We start from the raw sequence: 19,909 nt of genomic DNA, 5'->3' as shown, positions 1-19,909 counted from the left end.
CTGACCTGAACCCTTTAAGACTTTTATTTATGGGGCCGACTAAAGACATTGGTGTATTCTTCTGCAGTACCGAACAGAGAAGTGCTACAACATAGAATTGAAGGTGGTTGTGAAATTATTCGTGGAGAGTTGAACGGACTGTGTAATGTGCAGAGATCATTGATGCGACGAGCACGGGTCTGTCTGCAAGTTCAGGGACAGCATTTTGAACATGCATTGCATTAAGATTTGTGCAAATACAGTACAGTACAGTACAGTCTGTAAAATGCTTCAATTTTCCTTAGTTATTGTGCATTGCTGTAGTTCAATCAACAGGACCTAAATTAATACAGTGTTCGCGAGGAATTGTTTCAGTTTGTTACGTCACGTTTATTTATCAGTTTGCGTTGTTAGTCCAAATGCACTGTAATTAAACTGTGAACTCTGGGAATTAAATACCTTACGTTGTATTGAATGTATTATCCTGTTTTGTTCATAACTCTGTAATAAGCCAAGTATGGAAAAAATTGTATAGAACATTTTTGTCTTATATTTACCTCACAAATACATCCTTGAAATATTTACATGCATTTTTGAATCACCCTGTATATCCACGCCCATCCTGCAAATGTGCCTTTAAAACATGCAACCTCGATATCTTTGGATATCGATATCGAAACGGCTGAGATGGCAATACCATCTACACTAAATGGCAGTGCGATTTAGCCAATATAATGGGTGGAAGAAATAATAGAGGTTGCGAAAATGAAATTTTGTTGTGAAGGGCAATTGGAAACAGACTTTCTGATATGTTATTCGTTGCAATTATGAGAAAATAACTTGATGTGAAAAATTGATTGAATATATCAAGGAGTCAAGAAAAGAAAGGAGAAGGCAAATCAAAAGAAGGATTTAAAGTAAAATGTCTAGAATAATGGTGTATTCTCGGCTCGTAGGGGAAAGCTGAAATAAGTAGACCAAGAAAGAGAGAGATGACAGAGAACGTTACCAAGGACAATAGGTGCACAGAACAGCGGGACGTTAAAGGGTGATGACATAATGTAACGCCCCAAGGACAGAAAACCCCAATTAACAAACTTTTGGGAAAGTTAAAGTAGGAATGTGAGTGATCTTAACAGTGACGGCAACTATTGACGACAAAATCTGCACTGGTAATAATTTTATTAACAACTATATCATTCAAATACTGAGAATAGCATCTAAAAGGAAAGGATTATCATAGGTTCTTTATTAAACATGTATAGAATAAATTCAAAATCATATGAACGAAAGTTAAATCCAAGAAAGTAATTCAGTCAAAGATAACATTTACCATGGAAGAGTTGTAGCCGCAACGAAAAGGATATTCATTGCGACTACAATGCAACTCGGATATGGAAATGTTCAGTTATTTAGTTGCTCTTGAGTCGCTCTAGAGTGTTTTTACGATAGTTGTCTGGACGCAAACGCTATTAGATTGTTTCAGTTTTCGAAGTTTGATAATTCGTGAGGTAGAGACTGAAGTATTGCTCAGTCATTCCACTGATGGAAGTTAATCTTTACCGTTCTCAACGCGACGGTATAGTAAGACGTGTGTTACACTTAAGTTGAGTGATACTGCTGTCTCGAACTTAGTCTTCGAACTGATGAACAGTTACAAACCTTGAGAGCAATGGATCAACGACAGAAAACAATTCGTAGTCTTGAGTATGACACAATCAAACGAAGACAAGAAGAAAGACAAGTACGCCGATTTGTCAAAAGTTGTCGTCAGCGTCACGATTACTGAACTGAACAGAAGTTAATCTTGAATGATATATCTGTGTGCGTGTGTTGTAGTGACAAACAATTAATTACAGAAAGAAATAATAATAGCTGAGTCAAAAGATAAATCTTACTTGTCGCGTAACTCATTAAACGGACAATACAATGTGTATTAATGCAAGTTGATTGACTCTTTAAACATTTTAAGTGATTAAGTGGGTGCATGAGTAATGGACAGTGAGAAGTGAATAGTTCAAACCAGTATTACGGCGTATTAAAAAAAACATTTACTGCAACATAAATTATCTCTGGAGTTACGTCGGACCGCTGTTAATAACTTGGCGTAGCAACGGCATAGCAACGGAATACTAGACAGCAAAATTTCATTCTCGCTATGTATGATGTGAAAAACGACCGTGATGATGAAATCAAGATTTTATTTCTTCACGGAACTAACCAGGCATACTAAAAATAAACGATTGCAGTTTACCGATTCGCACAATCTGAGAAGACTGTTGCGGACAGATAACAGAATATTTTTAATCCATTCGAGGAGTTGTGTTCTTACGAGTGTTACAGGTGGTGCTCCACGTCATACCGACAGGGACGAATATCGTTACGAGTCTCGTCTCCTCCCGGCGAGTAAAGAAGGAGGGAAGGGACGTCACAATGCACTTGCAGAAAGAAGGAGGAGGGAGAGAAGAACAAGATGATGACGGTGATTTTCACGGGTTTGCAGCCGGGTTCTATCGTCCTTACAACAACACGATATTTCGGCGGACCATCTGGCCGCCATCTTCAGGTGAGATTGAGTGCACAATCACGCCGGAACTGAAGAGACCTCATTTTTTTCTCTTTATTGTTATTTTAAACCTGTTTACAGGCAGGCCAGCAGCAGCATACTACGCCGCTCTTTGACCATAGAGAAACACAAAAGAGACAAATGAAGACAACTAGAGAAAAACAGGGTGGACATATAAACGGAGACAAACGCTTTTTAAAATACAAGGAGCCGTTCACGGGCGTAGAGTCCAAGATAAAATTTGTTCAGACACTTGGACACATACATAGACGAAAATTGTCACACGCGATCGGAGGTGCACAAAACGAATAACACTGAACCACTTAAGCACAAACGACGGCACACACAGAAACACGAAGCGTTGATCTCTGGCGCGCGAACGTTCACTAAGCGTGTACGAGTCCGTTGACCTGCCAAGAGTGAGGAGTACGGGGGGGGGGGGGGGGGGGGGGGAAGAGACCTCAGATTCGGCGGCTCCTTTATACCGCGGGTACTGGCCGTTGTCCGTGCGCGAGCAACGGAAGAGCTGCCCTCTGTGAGGCGAAGAATTGCAGCGGCACCAGCGGTGAAAACTGTCAAAAGCGAGGAATCGCAAAATTAAAATACAGCCGGTCGGAAACCAGACCGTTGTTGTTTTATCTGTGATAAAATAGGATGCCACGTCTTACTTAAAGGAAAACCTTTATCTCTGTTAATAATATCATCAGACAGACGTATTTCAATTAATTCTTTCAATACACAATCCCAGTAACGGGAAGCCGAGGCAATAATTTGCGTCTCTTTAAACGCCATATTGTGCCCTTCATTAAGACAATGTTCAGCAACGGCTGATTTTTCCGGCTGGAGCAGACGTGTATGCCGTTGATGTTCCACACATCGATCTTGAACTGTACGAATAGTCTGTCCAATGTAGTCCTTTCCGCAGTGACAGGGAATCTTGTATACCCCAAGCTTTCTCAGTCCCAAATCATCTTTAACCGATCCAAGATGCGATCTAGTTTTGGCCAAAGGCATAAGCACGCTTTTAATATCATATTTCCTGAGGATTCTTGAAATTATCGAAGAAATACTTCCCACGAAGGGTAAAAAAGCAACTGATTTGGAAGTGTCCACCGTTGGTTCTCGTGTGGGTCCAAATTGAAAAGCACGGGTAATTTGGTGATCAGAATACCCATTCTGCCTGAAAACAACCTTAAGGTGATCCAACTCCTGTTTCAAGTTATCGGAATCCGAAACAGCATAAGCCCTCTTGACCAGTGTGCGTAAAACTCCCAAGCGTTGATGTTGTGGATGACAACTTGTGGCATGGAGGTAGCGGTCCGTATGCGTAGGGTTTCGGTATACACTGTGTCCCAAAGCCCCACTTTTTTCCTTATGTACTAAGACATCCAAAAAAGGTAATTTACCATCTTTTTCAATTTCCATCGTATATTTGATTCGTGGATGAAGGCAGTTAAAATGATCTAAAAATCGATGAAGAGATTCCATTCCTTGTGGCCAAACGATGAAAATATCATCCACGTATCTCAAAAAACATGTTGGTTTAAGAGAAGATGTACTAAGTGCCATATGCTCAAAATCTTTCATAAAGAGATTGGCGACAATAGGGGAAAGGGGACTCCTCATACCCACACCGTCAGTTTGTTCAAAAATTGCTTCATTAAATAAAAAATACGTCGATGTCAATACATGGCGACACAGCTCACTAGTTTTGTCATCCAAGAGCTGGCCAGTTAGCTATAAAGACTCCTCCAAAGGTACCTGAGTAAAAAGTGAAACAGCATCAAAGCTCACTAGAAGGTCAGATGTTCCAGGGCGTAGAGACGTCAGGCGTTGAATAAAATCGGACGAGTTGGATACGTGGTGTTCACATTTCCCAACGTGTGGGCTCAGAACACAAGCAAGATATTTGGCCAAATTATTAGTAGGGGCGCCCAGGTCTCTTCAGTTCTGGCGTGATTGTGTACTCAATCTCACCTGAAGATGGCGGCCAGATGGTCCACCGAAATATCGTGTTGTCGTCAGGACGATGGAACCCGGCTGCAAACCCTTGAAAAATCACCAGTATTTGGTACGCCGGGAAAATCTACGTTATCACAAGATGATGACGGGGTTGTTGTTGTTGTTGATGTTGTTGTTGTTGTTGATGATGATGATGACGATGATAAGAAAATGAACTGAGCACTAATCCCTTGTTTGGCATTCGAGCGGAGTATGACTACTTTGAGCCGTACGCTTGTCGCAGGTATTCTTCGCCGCCAAGGACAGGTTTTTGTTTGATAATACTTAAATTTAGGCGTGGTGAATGGGCGGCCTGGCTAGAGCGCGCTATAAAAGGTCGTCGATATTTCAGTGGCGTGCCCTCCAGGGGGCGACTGGTTCCGACGTGCAGGGCCAATTTAGCGCCCGCGCCGGCAGCCTAAAGGGGCGCGGCCGGCCCTGTGATGTCCGTCACTCGCGGCACGTGGGACGCGCCGTGACGCACTTGGGCTTCGGTCAGCGCCTCACTCCTGCTCCGTGTTTAACGCCACACGTCCACTGCTTTGATTATGATGTAAACCCACTCTCCTCCAGCTATACACAAGCGTCCTTCAAAACTGGAAGGAAGCATAGGTTTTAGCACCCTGTCGACGACAATGCCATTGGAGCACAAGCGCGTATTGAAGGAGGGTAGGGAAGAAAATCGATATTTACCACAAGCAGTGCAGCGAAACCGTAGACAACATAGATTATAATATTCTCGGGCTTCCAGCTGCGTCAAGTGACTGAAATACTAGGAGTTTCCGACCAAGCATTCTTCCGCCATTGTTAAAGGGAATGACTGCTGATGGGCTGCTGGTACTCTCTCCTCTGTCGGCTGTGACGTCACTCCCACTCAGGGCATCGTCATATAAAATCATACGTGGTGTCCGCCCCTCGTAGCTGAGTGACGCTGGCACGGTAGCTCAGCGTGCACGGTCAGAGGGTTAACTACCCTTTGAAATCGAAAACTGAGTGAACGGGTCGACAAAGAACCTGAACGCGTGTCATCGGACGTCCGCCCCCAACAAATTCAACGAACAATAAATACAAAAATGAGATCTAAAAAAAAAAAGTGGTCAGCGAACCCAATGTGATATCTAACGGCCCGTGTTCGATTCCCGGCTGGGTCGGAGACTGGGTGTTGCGTTGTCCTTACCATCATCATTTCACTCCCGTCGACACGCAAGTCATCGAAGTGGTGTCAACTCGAAATACTTCCACCAGGCCAACCGTCTGCCCGATGGGAGGCCCTGGCTACACGTCATTTCCATTTCCATATGTGGTCTTCGCATTCGATGTGCTCTCTTCTACTTCGCAGTGGCTGGATTTCACGCCACGCTGAGCCGCAGGCCACCATCTCTATTAAGTGTTACTAATGATTTTAGTTTCGATTATTTCTTAATACACAGTGCAAGAGGCTGTTGTGCAAGCCACTATAGGTGTTACGAAGCGCCGTACCAGGAGACTATCAGCAGAAATTCCACTTGAGAATAGTCGAGGAATTTGTGCTCGAAAGCTTGCGGCATTTTAAACACTCGACGTGGGTGGAAGCCCGAGATCGTTACTGCCGATAGACTATCCACTCTTACACAGAAAACGTAAATTAGATGGTCGGCCAGGTATTTGAAGGATTTGGTAACATGCTGTACCACTCGCAGTATACAACTTGAATACAAAGCTACGAAACATATTCAAAACATTAAGCAAATTAATAAGTGCCTTACCTTAATACCAGAAGCTAACAACTGTTGTGTACTAAACCGTAAAGCTCACCGTTTAGTGGTTTATGTACTTCGTTCTCACCTTACACTGAAAATCGACAAGCAATACAATAGAATCAAGTTGAATAAGCAAATGTCAGATTTTGTACTTGTTGCGCATGTTGACCTATAGATAATCCAGACAGCAAATTTGACAGTGCATAAATAGGTGGTAATCTTTACGGAAAAGAATAAGAGTAAAGTGTGTTCACCTCTGCAACACCTTGCTCGACTTCTCATTAATAGCAATAAGCAGAACAATGTAACTGTCTCACTCTCAAGGTTTTACTATCTTTGATTTCCTCTTTTCATCACGATGAGACAACTGAATTAGGAGTAACGCTAAACATTATGCTCCTCAACTTGAAATTTATTTTTAGTTAAAAAAAATATACGCCATTTCAGCAAGATAATCCGGCCTGATCTAAGAATTTCTTTAGCGGCCACAATTTTTGTGTAATAATATGTTTTTCATGTGCATACCGAGGCCTCTGTGTTACATGTATCTGGCAAAATGGCACAAACTCTCAACATAGTTTGCGAACATACGCACGAAGAAACAAAGTTGTCACCACACAAATGAATTCAGGAAATGGGTAACATTAAGAGTATATAAAACTAAGGAGTCACACTGAAAGATGTTTCCTTCCCAATTTCCTGCAATACTTCGCCTTACGAAGGTTGCTTCATAATCAGCAACGTAACAGTTCAGTATTCCATTTGCCTCACTAACACTTTTCCATCTACAAGTCCCTTCGTCCGACGAGTCTCCATTTTCGTCACTAACGGAACCAAGATCATCCGTGAATAGTCCAGAGGATTAAGTGATCTGTTACGTCCCTTTAAGGTGGCATGATATCAATAGTTCTTGTACAATATCGCTACAGCTTTTTACAATGTTGTCGCAGTTCTGTGAAGAATAGCCATCCCATTCTTCCGATATCACTCATCAAATCAAGCAAATTTTCAGTAGACATTAATTCCCCATATGTTGGACCTAGGAGTAATCCTTTACTTTTGCGCCACTGGTTCTTGATAACTTTTCTTGGAAGTTCACGAATCGGTATGTTTTACTAAGTTTTTTATGAGAGGAAATTTAATAAACACTGGAGGTAGATAACCATTTTTGAGCTCAACAAGAAAGGTGTTCTTCACATTATTCTGTCCTTTAAATCACAAGTGTGTGGGGGTGGGGGGTGGGGAGAAGGACAAATTCTTGTCCCGGTTTCCAGTTTAACACCCTAAGCAATGTTCATTGTACCTTTTTGCAGGTCAAAGTTTCAATTTTTTGCGATGTCAATGTCAACTTTCCACAAACATAAATATTAACATATGTAGCTTTCTCTTGTTATAAGTATGGGACACGACTTCTGAACTAATGTAAAGCAGAAACCACAAAACTTCAGGAATTTTGGGACCTATGGCCTCGCTGTTCGATCCCCTTGCCTAAATCAACAAACAAACCATAAGACAACTGTCACTCCCAACAACTATTAGACCACTCTTTGCTGACGTGACGGTGCTACACTACTTCGGTTGATCAAACAAACCATAAGACAACTGTCACTCCCAACAACTATTAGACCACTCTTTGCTGACGTGACGGTGCTACACTACTTCGGTTGATCTGGAAGGGCAGATTTAATGCTGCTTCTTGCACGTATCCTTCTCTCGCTTTTTCTGTGTCTCTCTTTAAGCGTAAGCACAGCAACAACTCTTCAGAGATATTCCAACACTGCAGTATTGTACTGACATATGTTTTCTCGAATGAGCGGTCCTATAATACTGATATCTGGTGATTAAAAAAGTTCATCAAAGTCGTGTAATATTCCTGTAGTGCCGATTGCGTTGCTATGTTATGCAGAAGTAATGATTGATTGCTGCGTATTAACCTACACTAATTTCTCTGATTCACATTAGCTACTAGAATAATTACTATCTTCATTTTAATAAACTTTGTTCTCTGATCACTTACTGATAATTATCATCATACTATCTGCAGTATGATATCTCATAGATCCTCCTAGCTCACAACACAAATATTCTTTCAGAAACTGAATCATCGTAAATTAATAAAACCGAACATCGCTTTTATATCAATACTTCGCCGTCTTATTTAGACTTCAGTTTAGATTCTGATCTCCTAGCGACTTCAGAAATAATTATAGATTATCAAATATTCCATGAGAAAGGTCTTCAGTAAAATGCATATCAGAGCCACTTCCATTTCTTAAACTCTTCTGACAGTGATTTACTGCATCTTCTTAGTACACTCACCTGACCCCTAAAAGACTTTTGCGTTAATTAACAATGGTCTGAAAGTAAAAGTGGCTAAAGAGGAACTGAAAACAGCTGATACGATACTTTTACAACATATATTAACTTCATTTTTTTTTCTTGCAGAATAGTAATCAATGGGCTCTTGACATGGCTGCACTGTTATACTTGTGGGGTATTGCTGTCGCGTCGGTAAAAAGTTGGTTCGATTTCTGAACTTCTGAGAACCGCTCCACGACAGCTCACCACTGACTCCAAGATTCCGTGTTTAACATAGAATGGACATAAGATCATACACATTTTGTCGCATTTAGCTGAAAGCGCTTAAAGTAACAAAATCTGTTAATCATTTATTGAAGTAACTGGCGTTACATACTGTACTATACGTCACAAAGAGGAATAAGACGTTGTGTAACAGCTGCAACACTACATAGACGCATCGCAGCTACACCATATCTGGTTGAAAATAAAAGTTGTCAAATGTTATTGCTCATGAAAATCAATTACATTTTTAGCTTCATAATTGATTTAATAAGTTCCTTTAAGACTAGGAAATAAACCTTTTATGTCATTATACATCATGGACATCAGAAGTATTACACATTTTGGAAACCCTGTTTCTCATCTGAAGCATATTGGCGAACTCTGTCTTTCATTAAATGATATTGTATTACTCTGTACTTCTACTGTATCTAAAATTCCGACAGTCCTTTACGGAATGAAATCTCTTTCACTTCTAACTGACTCTTACGTGAGACTTCTTTAATACAAAAACGTATGATACTGCCCTTCCTTTATATAATTCTTACATGGTCAACTGAATTACAAAATTCCTAAAACCATAATAACCGCTCGGCTATGAAATAGTTACTGAAAATCACATAGTCTTAAAATAGGTATAAAGCTCGTATGCTCTTTCAGTGCATCACTTAAAGAGACAGATTGATGTGCATTACACGTAGTCTCACAGCTTAATTGAAGTTGCCATGCAAGAGGTTCTGCTACCACTTTTCCTCTTATGGGAATTAACTCTGAATTTTATCTTCCTTGGGTGTTGATATCAGCTTAGTTCGTCCTACAGCACTCGCAGAAATTGACTTCCATAGTTAACCACGTACTTTATGCTAAATACGCAACGAGACAAACCCAGTTGGTCTTAGCACAGTAAAGAAAACTTAACAATAGCGTATCTAAATACGAGGTCCTCCTTGGTTTGGCTGCTGATTGTCTCAACTGTCTTTTCCTTAAAATTATACAAAACTCATTGATGTTAATTTTCAGTATTACCGAAAGCACATATCTTTATTTTTAATGTTAAATTACAGTAAGTTGCTATGCAGATAACTAAAGAAAAGTTCTGTGCTCGTATATTTCCGGCATGTTCATTCCATCATATAGCTGTTCCACCTTTTTTGGTTTGAAGTATTAGTGCATTACTACTCTGTTAAGATTCATTGAACAAATTAAGCTATAACACAGCCACTTATAACTGAAAATCGGTTCCCAATTTCACAATATTAATATGGGTTTTAGTACCTACCTGATAACTCATTTTAATTGCGTAACAATATTTACTCAGTAGTAGTACGAATAATACATATGCGTTACGAGCTGATCTCGGTCCAATAGTGGGTTTATCCCACATAATAGCCTAACGACTCTACTGACCCCTAAAACGTTTTGTCTCTGCAAAAAGACGCCATAGGATCTGCTGCTGATCCCACATTTCTCCTACCCTTACAGTATAGCTGTGACGATAGTCCTTGCCTCACATAGTCCTACCGAAAATACTAACAGCCCCCTCGGGTCTATGGTTTGGTACTACAGTGTTGTTTGTATTGTGACGTTGTATTGTGCCTGACTAATCTGTTTAATGTCTAAGAAAGATACTACTCTCAATAGCCCCAACATTTAAGAACACTGAATAACTTATCTTGTAAGTAAATCTGGGATCTGTACCGGTGAAGCTTTACATTAGCCTAAACTTAACTTTCTCTTACGTAGGTACTATGTTAATAACTAGTTATTGTTTGGACAACTTGTATTTTCTAATTCATATATTACACAAATACGGCAATACTGCTTCACATATGGGATAAATATCATGATCAAGATTATGACATTTTCGGGAACGTCAAGACAGTGCTGTTAGTACCATCACATTACTTTCATTCATAGTACACTTCGTTTTGAAATCAATGACACATTGGTCAAGTTTACATTCTGTAGTAGTACCGAGAGCCTTTGGAAAACGGGCGGACACAATGTGTTTCTTTACTTTCTGGTCCACATCAATTTTTTTACAGTTTTCCTAATATGTGGCTACTAGTTTTAAACGCGTGAATAATGTATTTGAGGGTTTATGTGAGCGGATCAGTGGCAGTTTAGAGATGTGTGTTTTGCTGCCAGCTTAATAGCAGGGACACATGTTTGGCAGAAAGGAAGTTCGGCTCGGATATACACGTGAAGTGGAGGTTGTTGAGTCTGGATTGGCATCAGGGTTGGTAGGGTATCCTTCACGCCTTCCCTGCTTTGCTCAAAAGAACGTCTGGACGGCAATCGGTCATTTTTGGTCACTCAGGTTTCGGCTTGGTAAGGGAACTCATGGACTGTGAGATTCTCATATTCATGTTGGATGGTGAAGTGTCAGAGCGAGATATATTAGAGTTGAGATTACTAGTCGGTCCTTTTTCCCATTTTTTCGATTGGGGTAACATTGCAACGCCTTTTTTGTAATTAATTTTTCTCATCACTTCAGTGATTCAAAGTTAGTTTTCTGACGAGCTCTTTGAGCTCATGAGTAAGCAACTAAGTGTTTCTAATTATGTGGTTCTCTCAGCACATTTAGCGTACGCCGATTTAATTTCATGTGTGCCTTTGCCTATTCATTTTTTTCCGCTTTTTGCGACACTTTGTTTACGTCTTCTTTGTGAGTTTAGCCGGCCGCGGTGGCCGTGCGGCTCTAGGCGCTCCAGTCCGGAGCCGCACTGCTGCTACGGTCGCAGGTTCGAATCCTGCCTCGGGCATAGGTGTGTGTGATGTCCTTAGGTTGGTTAGGTTTAAGTAGTTCTAAGTTCTAGGGGACTAATGACCACAGCAGTTTTTTGTGAGTTTGTCCATTAGGAATCTATGATGTCGCAACCACTCTGATGATTAGCAGGTATCTTAATAGGCAGATAACTATTTCAGCTTAGGTTTCCATGCGTCCGAAAAGTGTGACATATAAAAATAGTTTGACACGAGAAGTTAATTCATTTTGTTTGCTAAATGTTGTGCTGTCTTTGTTTTCGTGCACCCACCTGGTCATGACTGGACGGACAACGAACCATAACCACCTTAAGCAAGTAACAGTTAGGTATCGCGTGTGTTACATGCGAAATTTAGGCTACGACCCAAGAACGATCCCAAATGCTGAGACAATATTTGACGTTGATTTCCATTCACCCACACGGTGGTGGCTGCACAGTCAGTGAGCCTGATGGTTCTTGTACATTTTCATGTTAGGCAGTGCATGTGAGCAGGTGATACTTTTATTAAAATCAAGGACGATTGTACTGTGAATACAATTTGCTTATTACCTTTCACGAATTCACACGTTTCGTAACTTGTTGGACAAGGTACAAATATCGTCATTGAGGGTGTGAAGTTATATGCAGTTATGATTCGTATGCTGTTCTTTGTAGCGTATTTTGGTCTGGTTGGTTTCCACATTATCCCGTAAGACAGTCTGAAATTTCATGACAGCTCTTCCTGGCAAAACCAACCAATTATGGAAGCGTCGTTTGGATGCTCCTATTACTATGTTTTCTTCGTTCACTCGATACACCGAACTTCTAGTAAGGCAACAGCGAGATGTCAACGAGTGGAGATATATCAACAGCGATCAACTGTAGTGGCTTCAAGAAGTGTTCTAAATTTATTTTCTGCACTTGGCTCGCAAAGGGTATTCCGTAGAACGTGCAGCCCAAAAATTAGGCTGTATCCATTAATAAATAGCATATGTGAACATGAAATTCCAGTCCTTTGTTCACGCACTTATCTACTCTCAACCTCCTCCACGTGGTGCTATCCTTTGCAACACGATAATATCTGATGACTCCATAAATTTATTTATTTATTGCGAATTTATTTATTAAGTTTTGTTTTTTTGGAAAAGCTTTACTTAGGGATAATTTGTAGTCTATACTCCTTTAGGAAAAGAGGGTTATCAAATGTAGAGTAATATAAAGATGTAGTGTTTCAAACGACTTGGTAGCCGATATAGAAATGTCTTTAGTATTTCTGAAAATACCTAGTACTGTTTATTTCACTTGAACAAGCCTCTTACGTCTAACATTTGCTTATATGATGCAAGTCACAAGAAAATAATCCGATGTCACACAGATATGTGGATGAACATTGGACAATGACTTTTGGGGCAACCTGTACTGCACCTGGATAAATAGATGAAAACTGGCCCAAAATTTTTCCAGACACGCTACCTGTGTTCTTTAGCACTCTAAACACATTTCTATTGAAGTGCACCCTCTTGTATTTCATCAGAAAGTGCATCCACGTAAGTTGTGAAGGCTGATCTTGCTAATTTGCACTGCCACCATTCTGAAGACATGTGCAGAAAATAAAATTTGAACACTTCTTGAAGCCATTCCCGTTGAGCGCTGTTGATAACTCTCCACTCGTGAACATCTCGCTGTTCCCGTACCAGAAGTTCAATGTATCGAGTGAACGACGAAAACGTAGTAATAGGAGCATCCATGCGACGCTTCCATAATTGTGTGTTTTCCAAAAAGACCTTTATAGCATTATTGTGGTCTGCCTCGCTTGTTCCTTCAAGTTCAGATCATTTGGGCTTTCAAAGAAGTCAGTAAGGTATTCTAGGGAAGATATAACTCTTCCGTCAGTGAATGAATGATGAAGATCGGCTAACCGTAGACTGAGAAGAGTTCTACCTCTGAGGTCATACAGTCTATTAAACTTATAGCCCTTCGGAATTCATCACACTCGTGTAAGAAAGATTAAGGAATAGTCTGTCTTGGGTCAGAGTTAAGGACGTTTTTACTGACGGAGCAACAGCAATGTTAGGTTCACGTTTTGGCTTCCTACGTATTGCCAAATAAGAAAATCTTAATCTTATTGGGTCTCACTCTATAATACATAAAGAGACCCTTGTTTCTAAAACTATCAGTGCAGTTAGTAAAACTAAGTCAAGTGCTGTGAATACTCATTTTTTCAATGTGTAATGATATCGATCTAAATATCAAGAGCTTCCGTTTGTTTTCTTTTTTCTAACACGCTATATTATTACAAGCTTAAAGCATGACTGTCACATTCTTACACTAACTGTACAGCTTTCTCCACGTCTTCTTAACATTGTTCCTTTGCCTATATTTAACTTATATACATGTAGTTGTTAATTATGTTTTCTTACATAGCGTTCCCTACCAGTCTTCCTCCTACGAAGTAACTAGTTTCCTTCGACTTTTTGATGAGTACACATCAAGAGCTTCATTTTTTCATAACTGTAGGGTCACTCATTCCATACTTGCTTCTTTATTTTTTTTATAATACCTCCTCCAAAAATAGCATTCCTTATCTAGGGGTGTGGGTAATCTACAATCTTCCGCTGTTTCGCTTTTGTTTGGTAACTCCTTTTGGCTGTTCTTACTTATGTCTGAAGTATTGCTAATATTATAATCCACTGGTACTTGGGGAATAATAGCGACATTAGTTGTGCTATATATTTCATTGTTGTCATCCGCTGATAACTAAGGAACGGCAATACCAGTAACATCACCTCCACTTGCTGATTCTAGTGTTTCAACTTTCAGTTTTATATTGTTATCATCTGACCTATCAGAGGTTCAGTTTATTTCTTGAACACTCTTTACGCTTCTGTTATCGATTTCTTTTACAATTATGTTTCAGGTTCTTGAGTCTACCTATTAATCTACCTGTTATACCATCCATTTTATCTGACATTTCTTTCGTAAGACGGTCAGGAGCAGGTCATTTATCTTTTCAATATTCTTTGTATTTGCAAAAAACTGCAAGTACTGCATGCGATGATTCCGCTTCCAATAGTATTCTTATATGCAGTAAGCTTAAATTCGCAGGTATCCTGTGCTGTATTTTCAGCAGATCCAAATATTTCTTCAATGCTATAGGAAAACACTTCATCTGTGATAGCACAGTGTTATCAGTTGCATTACCTTCAGCCGGTTCTAAATGATTATCCAGACTCATACTTATTGAGCAATTAATAGAACTATCTGCTGAAATGATTTCATAATGCTACCAGCTGCTGATTTATCTATACATTATGTTTCTCCTTATGAAACGCTATTAGTATATGAATTACGACTTCTGGTCCGAGTGGATGCATAATTTCAGTGATTGATGTTCAACATTAACTATGCCTTATTATTCATTATACAAATATTAGAAGCAAACTTTGAAGTACTCAAATCATAAGAAGGAAGAACTTAGCTTCGTATATCCCAAGGAAACGAATACACTGGGGTGATTATTAGTTGGGTCACTTTGTACGTTTAGGTGACTCTAAGAATATTTGAAGTAGATTATTAAGGATGATGGGCATAGTCGATGAGAGGTAATGGGAACATAATTAACCTACAAGATAACATAGAATGCGTAATGGAAGGAAATAGGAAATTGCGCATGTTAATAACATCTTTAACCTGCAACGAATTTGCAACAGAGATACTGTAATGTAAGTCAGACAAGATGTCTGACGCCTTAATATACAAGACGTCAGCAATGAAGAGCTACCTGGAGTTCATGAAATGAAAGTGGCAGATGAGACGTCAGTTGTTACGCATGGAGAGAAAGAGTCAAGATAACAATATTAGCCGCGCGGGGTAGCCACTCGGTCTTCGGCGTCTTGCCACGGTTCACGCGGCTCGCCCTGTCGGAGGTTCGAATCCTCCCTCGGTCATGGGTGTGTGTGTGGCCCTTAGTGTAAGTTAGTTTTAAGTTAGATTAAGTAGCGTGTAAGTCCAGGGACCGATGACCTCAGCAGTTTGGTCCCATAGGAACTTACCACAAATTTCCAAAGATAAAGATCTTACCTAATGGTCACGGCCGCTGTTAGGCAGCATATCCAGTGTGAACCGTAAAGAATGAGAGAAAACCGAAGTCATAAGTATAAATACTACCAGCTGCTGATTTATCTACACATTACGTTTCTCCTCATGAAAGGTTATTAGTATATAGTATAAATAAATTAGTTTGTAAAATTAGTATATATTTATCTTTATATATATAATTCTACTGTACGTGTGTATGTCACTGAACTCCTCCAAAACGGCTGGACCGATTTGAATGAAATTTTTTGTATACGTTTGGGTGGCGCCCTGGATGGTTTAGATTCACAAATCAGCCCGGCAAATGGCGCTGCGATCGGTATTTAGGTTATTTATATATACCGCAACTAAACGGCTCGCTCGAGTTGAATGTATTTCTGTGTATGCATTCAAGAGGGGGCCTGGAAAATTTACATTCTTCGATCATCACGGTAGGTGACGTTGCATTTTTGTGTGCAATATTGAGCGTATTAGATTCAAATATAAGTTACAAGCATAGGATTTCGTTTATTTTTCGACATTTTAATTAGAGTGTATTATATTATGTGTGTTTCGTTATTTTGACATTTTAATTGTTTTGTACAGTGTCTTTTGATATTTCAGGTGTCGCATTTCAGTGAATATTAAGTGTATTATATTCACATATAAGTTACGTACATAAAACAATGCCACTTCTTCTTGGACGAGGAGGAAATATTGGTCGACGGTCTCGGAATTCACAACTAGTCCAGAACCGTCGGTTAAATAGATCGGCAGAAGATCAATTGACGGACAATGAAAATTTAAGAAACCTGGCTGCAATCAGACGTGCTAATGAAAGTCAAGAGCAACGCAACGAACGCCTTCGAGATAATGCATTGAGACAAAGACTGGCGCGTCAACGAGTGACCGACACATTCAGAACACGTGAACAACAGCTTTTGCAAGTGTACCGCGCATTGACACGTGCATCACTTCTTCGCCTTGCGTTTGGATATAAGTCAGAGAGCGACTATTCGTCACATTCACAAATTGTAATCGGTGCTACGTACAAACAATGCCAACACTGTCATGCCCTCAAATACAATGGTGAATCGGCCGGTTTCTGCTGCGCGTCTGGAAAAGTTGTATTGCCACCATTGAATTCGCCGCCAGAACCATTGAAAACACTGTTGGCTGGAGTTACATCTCAATCTAAATTGTTTTTGCGTAAAATTCGCAAATTTAATTCGTGCTTTCAAATGACATCATTTGGAGCAACAAAAATCGTTCAGAATGAGGATGGTCGCAAATTTCAATCAACGTTTAAGATTCAGGGCCAAGTATATCATGTAATTGGTTCTTTAATGCCGATGCCTGATACCGATTCAAAATTTCTGCAAATCTACTTCATGGGTGACGAGGAGCAGCAAATAAACACACGCTGCCAGTACAACCATATCGAGCAGATGGAGGAGCGAGAAATTGTGGCTATTTTAGAACCGTTTTTACAGAATCATAACCAGTTGGTCCAGTTGTTCAATATCGTCTCAAACAGACTGCAAAACGACAACTATATGATCGTCATCAAAGCAGACAAAGTACCATCTGGGCAGCACGCGGGCCGATATAATGCACCGACCATTAATGAAGTTGCAGTTGTTATGGTTGGCGACGCATTTGAACGTCGAGATATACGAATCCAACGCAGAGATAACACAGTGCATACGATTGAAGACAGCCATCGCTCTTACGACGCTTTGCAATATCCATTGATTTGGGGAGGAGAAGATGGATATCATTTAAATATGAAACAAAGAAATCCAGCAACAGGTACAATCTACACATGTCACTACCTAATATTTTATTTTTATGGACGATTAATTTCTTTTTGTCTTAATTATATTTTTACTTTGTAGGTGCAGAAACCAGCAAAAAAGTGAGCGCGATGAACTTCTATGCATATCGGTTGATGATTCGTGCCAATGAAGACAATAATATTCTCCGATGCCGCCAGCTGTTTCATCAATATATCGTTGATATGTATGCGAAAATCGAAAGCGAGCGATTACGATACATCAGGTATAATCAAGCGAAACTTCGAGCTGAGGAATCCATTCATTTGCGTGATGCTGTTGTTGGTAACGTAGATGTAATAACTAATATCAACGACATCGGTACTTCATATATTCTCCCATCATCATATATTGGTAGCCCACGTCATATGCAAGAATATATTCAAGACGCCATGACTTTTTTGCGCGCGTACGGACGACCAGATCTGTTCATTACATTTACGTGTAATCCTAAATGGGATGAAATTAAAATTGCGTTATTGCCAGGTCAAACTGCAATAGATCGGCACGATATCACTGCACGTGTCTTCAGACTTCAGACAAAAGTTAAAATCGTTGATGAACTTGATTATACATTGGTCTGTATGTGGCAAAACACGTTGCTGGCTGTATTCTGTTGAATGGCAAAAACGAGGTTTGCCACACGCGCATATTTTGATTTGGCTGGTCGACAAAATACAGTCTGAAGAAATTGATAAAATTATCTCAGCAGAAATTCCGGATCGTAATATCGATCAAGAACTGTAAGAGATTGTTACCGCTAACATGATCCATGGTCCATGCGGTGCTATAAACATGACGGCGCCGTGCATGGACAATGGAAAATGTACGAAACGTTTTCCAAAAAATTGTCTAAATGATACAATCACTAATATCCGATGGTTATCCATTGTATCGTCGTAGAGACACTGACCATGGCGGTCAATCACATCAATTACGCATGTCAAACGGTACAACAGTTGACATTGACAATCACTGGGTGGTTCCGTATTCACCATTGCTGTGTAAAATCTACAAAGCACACATAAACATTGAGCTCTGCAGTTCGGTGAAGTCCATAAAATATATATGCAAATATGTCCATAAGGGCAGTGATATGGCTGTATTTGCTGTTCACAATGTTAACGAAACCGATGAAGTAACACGGTATCAAATGGGCAGATACATCAGCAGCAATGAAGCAGTTTGGCGTATTTTGGGTTTTCCGATACACGAAAGAGACCCTGCTGTTATACGTTTGGCCGTGCACCTTGAAAATGGACAGCATGTTTATTTCACGGAAGAGACTGCTCTAAAACGTGCATCAATTGCCCCAAAACCCACATTAACTGAGTATTTTGAACTATGCAACCGACCGGGTATCCTCGGTCAATTCACAAAGACATTAATGTATACTGATGTGCCACGATATTTCACATGGAACAGTCAAAAAAGTGGGAACCACGAAAGCGAGGTGTTCCGGTTGAAGGATACAACGGCATATTTATGGGAAATACATTAGGCCGATTATACAAAGTCCATCCAAAGCAACGCGAATGTTTCTTCTTGCGTTTATTGTTGGTTAATATTCCTGGACCGATGTCCTTCCAATACTTGCGAACAGTCAATGGCATTTTGTACGACACATATCATGATGCGTGTCGCGAATTACATTTGCTGGAAGATGACTACCATTGGGATATTACACTTGCAGATGCAGCATTGAGTTCCTCTCCTCATCAAAGTCGCCAATTATTCGCCATATTATTGACGACATGTTTTCCATCTCAAGCTTCTGTCCTCTGGGACAAATATAAAGATTCCATGAGCGACGACATTCTGCATCGCATTCGGATCGCTGACCAAGATCCCGATATCGATTTTTCGCCGGAAATATATAACGAGACGCTAATAAAGATTGAAGATATTTGCATTCTGATTTCGAATATGCCACTCATTCATTTTGGTAAGCCCTCGCCTAACCGCCCAGCAACAGGCATCATTAACAGCGAGATTCAGCGCGAACAACAGTTCAATACGGTCTCTTTAAGTACTTTCGTTGAAAATAATGAGCAACTACTCAGTGATGAACAAAAGAATGTATACGATCGAATTAATTTGTCAATTGCTGCAGAACAAGGTGGATTCTTTTTTTTTGGACGCACCAGGTGGCACTAAAAAACGTTTCTCATCTCACTAATACTTGCGCGCATTCGATCACAAAATCATACTGCGTTAGCAATTGCTTCATCAGGTATTGCAGCCACTTTGCTTGATGGCGGACGGACTGCACATTCAGCACTCAAGTTGCCATTGAACATTCACACAAATCCAGATGCAGTGTGCAACATAAAAAAGCATTCCGGTGCGGCTAAAGTTTTGCAAAAATGCAAAATTATTATCTGGGAT

This window comes from Schistocerca piceifrons, chromosome 1, assembly GCF_021461385.2.
Source record: "Schistocerca piceifrons isolate TAMUIC-IGC-003096 chromosome 1, iqSchPice1.1, whole genome shotgun sequence".
NCBI classification, from domain to species: domain Eukaryota; kingdom Metazoa; phylum Arthropoda; class Insecta; order Orthoptera; family Acrididae; genus Schistocerca; species Schistocerca piceifrons.
Note: the sequence above shows the minus strand (reverse complement) of the source record.